Genomic DNA, 7,634 nt, shown 5'->3' on the forward strand with positions numbered 1-7,634 from the left:
TACTGCTCTGCCAAAGAGTAGCCCAAATCCTAACAAATGTGGACTGATTTGCTAGTTTCACTCCAGCACAGTATCAGGATCTACATTTTCAGACTTAGACTTTCATAAAAGTCTAGTGAGGTCACATTATGCCCACCTTTTGTGACCCGGCCATCCAACGTGAGGATGGATCATCGTGAGTAAATACTAATCACATCCATGCGTCTGTGCCTGAGATGCAGCCCAGCACACGCCAGAGGGGGAAACTCAGCGGGGGATGAGGTGGGGCTGGGGGTGGATGTGGCGGAGGGAACGCGGGGGCGGGGGGAGGGGCTTGTGTTCCCTACTCATTCCGTAACAAGTTGCTTCCTTTCTTCAACTGATGAAAAATCATTCTCATTAAAACCTTCAGGTAAAATGTCTCCTTCAGAAAATATTTTAGATTTCCTCTCAACACTCTCCGTCCCTCTTAGGTATTCTCAAAGTATTATTTGCCCATGTTCTGTGAAAGCACTTATCGTATTTCATTAAAATCTTCAGATTATGTTAGTTTCTTCCACCAAACCATAATCTCGTTGAGAACATGGATCTATTTTTAATTTATGTTTGAATTCCAATCATCTAATTTAGCAACTGTCCATAATATATATCGAATGTATGCCTGTCAAATTTTATAAAGCAGAGCTGAAGACCATCCACCTATAATGTGAATTGAAGTGAACCACAGAGGTGAGCACTGGACCATCAGGTCCTCAAACCATCCCCTTTCTCCCTCTCTCTCTCTCTCTTACCTTTCTCAATAACTCTTCTTTTCTTTGTATAACCTTCCTTTTCCAAGCATCGCTATTCCATAATAGGTAACTATATGGAACTTGGTCTCTGAGGACTTGAGTCTTAGGGAGATAGTCCTTCCAAGTGAGAAACAAACAACACCCCAGAAGGGATAAGCCATTTTCTAGATATTATCCCTATTTATTGTGCCCTTTCCCTGAATCTAGGATCAATGTTCTTGACTCAGGGAAGACAATGTATTCTAACTCTCTAGTGTATATCTTGTAGAATGTCAACTTCCCTAACTTATAGCATCTCTTGTTTTCTTTCTAATAGAGCTGTCTCACACAGAGTTCACACTGAAGTTTTGACCTCAGAACTTACCCCTTGTGTAAACAGATGACTGGGAAAAAGTTCACCTTTCTTCAGATTTTATAAAAAATAATATTCCTTTCACTTGAGCCATAAAATAATTCTTCTCAGCATATTTAACACATCTTAGGGTTAAAATGTGTATGTGATCCTTTCTGTTCTGAGTGTGAGAGGACCCAGAAAGTTGAGATATCATTGAGAAGTAGAAGCATTGGGGGTCTCCTGTACATTTTGGAGGTTATAAGTTATTTGAGTCTAGATGCCCCCCACCTCAGCAAGTGAAAATCTTAATTCCTCCCTTGCTGACTATCATGGATAGGATTCTGTGTCTGCCATGGACACATCCTAATGAGGTGGGCTTGTTAGACATTTCATTACCTAATTTGCAAACTCTAAAAAAGTGTGGGTCGGCAACATTTATCTACTTTAGTTGACCATTAGAATCCAAGATAGTGTGAAAAACAATGGTTAGAAGAGCAATGTTTAACATCTACTGCGCACTTGGAATGTTCCAGTTACATCACATACCTTATGGACATTCCTCTGCATGAGGTAGATAAGGAAATTGAGGCACAGAAACATTCAGAAACATTCCAAAGTTCACACAGCAAGTGAGCTGAAACCCAGTTCCTGCAGAGCTTACCTTCTATGCCTCCAACCCTAAAGTGCCCACATGATATGTCATATTTCTACCAGGTGAGTGTAAATTCCTGAATAGTAAAGATCACGTCTTTACTCTGTTCAGTGTTAAGCCCAGAGCCTTAATGATGCTTAATTACATGTCTATATCATAAGTGAAAGAATTATACTTGTGTTGAAGGTCAGAGCTGCCATATATTTTATACCTTAAATAGTAAAAGAGACACTCACCTGTTTTTTTTTCCAATTTTAGATTTCTTTAAGCTTGTTTAAACAAATTATTCAAAGAGAAACACTTTAATGAAGACACTCTTTGTGAATTACAAGCTTGGGAAGAATTTTATGCTCAGAATGGAACAGCAGAAAGAACAACACAACAATAGTTAACAATTGTCTAATACTTAATAGGAACGAAGGTTTTCACAGATTATCCCTTGTAATCATTATGATAACCTTCAGGTGTAATTACTACCATTAACCTCAATTTCATAGGTGGGAAATGGGGTCTCAGAGTTACTAGGTGTCTTGCTTATGTGTAAAGCTAGCAAGCAGTAGAGTCAGAACTGACCCTAAGCAGTCTGTCATCAGAGCCTGTGTTCATCATTTGCCTTAGCACAACACGGTGAAATGCCTTCCCTCTATTGTACTGCATGTTTTAGATTTTTAAAGACCATGGTTTGTTTTATATACTCTACAAATTATAAAAAGTAAATCCCCATGGATCTGTCTCACAAAGACAGATTCTGGCCTTTCCATGGGACATTATGTGCACATTCTCTGTCGATCACTAGAGGGCAACCGTCATGTTTCTAGGGTGGATTAATTCTAACCAGAAACGCTGACTCCATGCAAAATAAAGTCAACCCCTTTCAGTTGTAAAGGAGAGTGTAAAACCAATTTAATTCTCCATGAATTCAACAAATAATTTTATGTGTCACATGAGAGACAAAGACAGAGATTCACTACTCCACGAGCTTACAATATATCTGGGGAGGAGCTACGCACATGTAATAAATCTAAATAAGTCGTGTGGACAATAACACTTGGAAGTTTAGAAGGAACGATTGTCAGACAAAGAAGTAATATTGCATGCTTATAGACTGCTTTTACAATTTCAAAGTCTATGTTTCTACTGGATTCTCACACCTTTATAGGAGAAGTATAATTCTCTCCACCTCACAGATAAGGGCTCTGATCCTTGGAGGTGACTTGCCCCAATCATTGGTTTGCTATTAGCATTGGCGAGATTTTCACTTGCAGCTTCAAACCTTCTTTCAAACCATTGTTCTTCTTACACACAGAAATTAATGTATAACTGATAGAAACTGACCATTTCTACACCTTGGTGTTTTAGGTAATTGTTCTTTTCCCCAGTTCTTTCCATCTGTCTAGATACAGTCGGTGTATTTTTGTTGTTGTTTGCAGACTTAACTCCTAAAATGGCTGAATAGATCAAACATGTGTGTATTTTTTTTAAATTTCATTAAAAAAACTGAGTTCTATGCCTCAGACCTTGTTTGCCAAGTTTCAACAAGGAGAGAATTTTTATGGTCAGATTATAACACCCTGAAAATAGGACTTTATAATGGAAATGCTGATACAACCGTAACTATAGCATTGCAATTGCATCACTATAAGAAAATTGGTTTAGATAATATACCCTTCTGGAATGAATGCCATTCTAAATGATTGTGCATCTCCATAAATCTAAGCTAACTCAGTAATTCAAAATTACGAAGATTTAAGTTTAGTACCAATAAGCAATAAACTTATGGCTACTGCTATAATAACTGTTGGTCGCTGCACCCTTATTTCACAGCAGGTGGTCTGCTCCATGCTGGTTGCAGACTGAATGAAAGCAGGCAACACTTGGAAACTAATTCCTGAAGTTGATGGAAGACTTCAGAGCCATTTCAACTGGTGAAATAGTGTTTTGTTTTGTGCACATTTTTTTCCTTTTTAAATTAAATGCTCTGAGACATTTGACCTTTCTGACAAATGAAGGGCAAACACAGCTTTGCTCTCATTTCATATCACAAGTATAAGTCTCTAGATATTTAAAATTGTCTTCAGCAGATTGTTTTTAGTTCATAAGTCATTATTAACACAATACCCCTTTTAAAAAAGGAAAATAACTTGTCACTGAGTGAATTTCTTTGAGTCAAAAAACTGAAAGGGGGCTTTATTTAGTCCATTCATGTTTCACTCTGGACAAGCAATTCAAGAAATCTTGCTCCCTTATTCCTAATCTCTTCCTAAAACCATCATATACTTTCTTTAAAATGTATGCTCAGGTTTCACAACTTAAAATGTTCACTTTTAAATGCTGAGGTAGACATTTGGAAAAACCTTCCTTCCCAGGAAGAAATAGTTTCATGTAACCATTGATGGGATTCAGTCCTCCTGGTTTTTGAATCTGACACTTTTCTTGAATATTGATGGAGTGTTTTTCTGAATTATTATAAAATGTATTAACAAATCTTAGTTAATATCAGTGGTTTAGGTGACTTAGAGTTTGGTCTAGGTTTGTACGAGCCCTACATTTTCTTTCTTTCTTTTTTTTTTTTAATACTTCCTTATCTAGAACCGAACCTTATACAGAATAGTCACTAAATAAATTCTTTTCTCTTTTTCTTACTCGAAGAAAATGCAGTACATTTAAAGGAGAAAGTGGTATTTAAGATAAAAGAAAGAAATGATTGTTGAAAATAGTAAAGAATATGAGTTAAAACACTAAATGAACAATAATATTGAATTTGAAATAAAAATAAATGATTTAAGCATCATGGATTCCTATGAAACAAAATGTATAGTGTGAAATGGTTTTACAGAAACTTCAGTTGAAAAAGATATTTCCTTAGCTAGGTTTTTTTCACTTGAAAAATAAACTGTTATGTATTTTAATCAATTTGAATATAAAAGTATCAAATAAATTATATAATACCTACATTCTTGGATAGGGAAGCATACTTTATTTCATTTTATTTTTCTAATTTATTGAAGTATAGTTGATTTACTTTATTTTCTTACTTTTTTATTCATTGAAATATGGTTGACTTGACATTTTTTAAAAATTTGTTACCAGTGCTTTGAATACAATAATCATAGTAAAGTCTAACAAGTGGAAACTTATCGACTTTTGGGCCACATATGTTTAAAAAACACTCTTCAGAAAGTTTCCAAACTGCTGAGCTTTGACAGTTCATTGATTTGCTTGTTGCTGTCTTATGAAGTCACACATTTACTCACATTACACTGAGATGTACAAAAAGAATATTATTTTCTTTCTACTTCACATAATAAATGTCACAATTGCCATTTCCCTGGATAATGGGGAACTCCATTCCCTATCAATCCCTTTGGGTCACTGGGCCCCAAACAATAATTTAGAATGTCCCTCTAAGTAAATGTGTAGTCTTTCAGAGTGGCACTCATTTCCCCTCCTGAACTCCAAGATCACATCTGAATATATGGAGGGAGGGGGCTCATGTGACTATGTGTTAGAGACGGGATGGTCTTGGGATTCACAGTTCCATCCTCCGATCCCTCTGGTCTCCATAGTAATGTCCTCTGCCCACTAGTCCATTTGCCTTCCTGGATTTTTCATTTTAATTTTACTACTGGTGAACTTGCAGTTTATTCTTTCTCAGCTTAGTTGGGGGCCAAGTCCTCCCCACTTACGAAGATCAATCTCAGGCCTCACTGGCATTGTAGACCCTCTGATATATAGCTGCAACTTCCATTTAATCAGGCTCCAGCAAGTCCTTCAATTCAAAATCAATTTGCTCCTACCAGTACCACCTTTTCTGCCAACATCAGTCAAGACTCCCAGCTAACTTCTGTGTGTCCCTCCCCACATTTCAAAGTGCAAATGGAAAGTTCTGAGTCTCATCCCAGCTGAGATTAACATGGAAGCTGAGATGCTTGGGGAAATCTATGTCAAGTTTCTCCTTTGCCTAACTACTGTATATGCCACTATTTCTCTCTGATTGTGGTTGACCTCAGGTTGGTAAAAGACTAGCCTTAGTGAAATCTCTTTGTTAAGTGTTTAAGTGGGGATAAAACTTCTATGCTACTGATCATCTCATCAGTCCGTTCTGCCCATGTTGGAAGCTCTGAAGAGAAGTTTGTGTTACGGGCACTTCTCCCCTAATGTCCCTTCTCTTGTTCAACTTCTTTCTACATTTTCCTGAAGCTAGAGGGCATTGGGTTGTCTCTTTTTCCTTTTTCCTGGATGAGATACTTCTGTATATTACATTTTTCTCTTTGCTTATGTGGAAGACACTGTACCCATTCCCAGGTGTTATAATGGTAAATTGATTGCGAGGAAGGAGAATAGGACTTACTGTTGAGGAAACAGAATAAAAGTTTGCTTGTTTGTTTTACTTCTTTATTTTCAGCCCTGTCACCTGTAACTTCTTGTAATATCAGAGTATCTAGTGATTATTCACTAGTACACATGGGTATGATCATAATAATTGTTCAACTATCGAAATGCTTTTTTTACTTGTTGGTAAATAGCCACAGTTCTTATTCTCCAAGTATCCTCACTGTTACCTGGGCTACTCTCAACCTTTTCCTGGAACATTCAGACTTTCCCAGGAATCAATAATAAGAGGGGTAGTGCTTGGGCCCCAGGACTCTGCTCCAACATCATAGCTGACCTCCTTTCTGACTGATCACTGCCTCTTCCATACACGTTATAAAATATGGTGACTGTCACCCCTGAATGTTCTGCATGCAGCTAGTTCACTGCTTCAGATCTACTGTGACTGTAAATGCCAAACAATCCATATAATTTATATGGTCACTAGAATTCACTTCTCCCACAAGGGTCTGATTAGATTCAGTCTGAACTCCCCTTCCCTGGTAGGTGAGGGTCTAGACCTCCTCCTCTGATATATGAGGGCTTCTAAAATTGGCATCTCCTGCTTCTCTTTGCCTTTGCACTGACTTTCTTCTTTGATGACTTCAAAATCTCCACTTAAATTTATTTCTTTATTTATTTTTATTTATTTATTTATTGGCTGCATTGTGTCTTCATTGCTGCATATGGGCTTTTTCTAGTTGCAGAGAGCAGGGGCTACTCTTCATTGTGGTGTGCAGGTTCCTCATTGTGGTGGCTTCTTTTGTTGCAGAGCACAGGCTCTAGGCACATGGGCTTCAGTAGTTGCAGCACATGGGCTCAATAGTTGTGGCTCACAGGCTCTAGAGCACAGGCTCAATATTTGTGGCACATGTGCTTAGTTGCTCCAAGGCATGTGGTATCTTCCTGGGGCAGGGATCGAACCCATGTCCCCTGCATTGGCAGGTGGATTCTTAACCACTGTGCCACCTGGGAAGTCCTCCTCTTAAATTTAAATAGTGTTTAGGTATAGGAAGTTTCCTGAAGGTTTAGGAGTCATGGGGAGGGTTCACATGGTGGCATGTGCAGCCTGCTACCTATATTCTGGCTTCAATACCTCACTTCCCTTGAGCAACACATTATTTCTGCTTTCTTATACAGAAACTTCCATTTACATTTGTACTTAGGTAATTCATTTCTACCCAAAGTAAACTTTTCAAAGAAGGTGCTCAATACAGCAGGTGTTTTTCTAGAGAGGACATATACTACCTCCCAATACAATATTAGCATATTTTACACAACATATTGTAACACAAATGTGTTAGAATTGGATACAAGTTATATATATATTAGGTTTCTACAATTCATCTATATTTTTGGATGTTGCTGGTGTTCTTTTCATTAATGAGCCATGTTGAACATACCACAATTTATTCTTTCTCCTCCGTGAAATTTATTTCCAATGATACTCTACCACAAATATTGTGGTATTCTTATTCTTATACCTATCTCCTGAAAGATAATTTAT

The sequence above is a fragment of the Hippopotamus amphibius genome, chromosome 11, assembly GCF_030028045.1.
Source record: "Hippopotamus amphibius kiboko isolate mHipAmp2 chromosome 11, mHipAmp2.hap2, whole genome shotgun sequence".
Lineage (NCBI taxonomy): Eukaryota > Metazoa > Chordata > Mammalia > Artiodactyla > Hippopotamidae > Hippopotamus > Hippopotamus amphibius.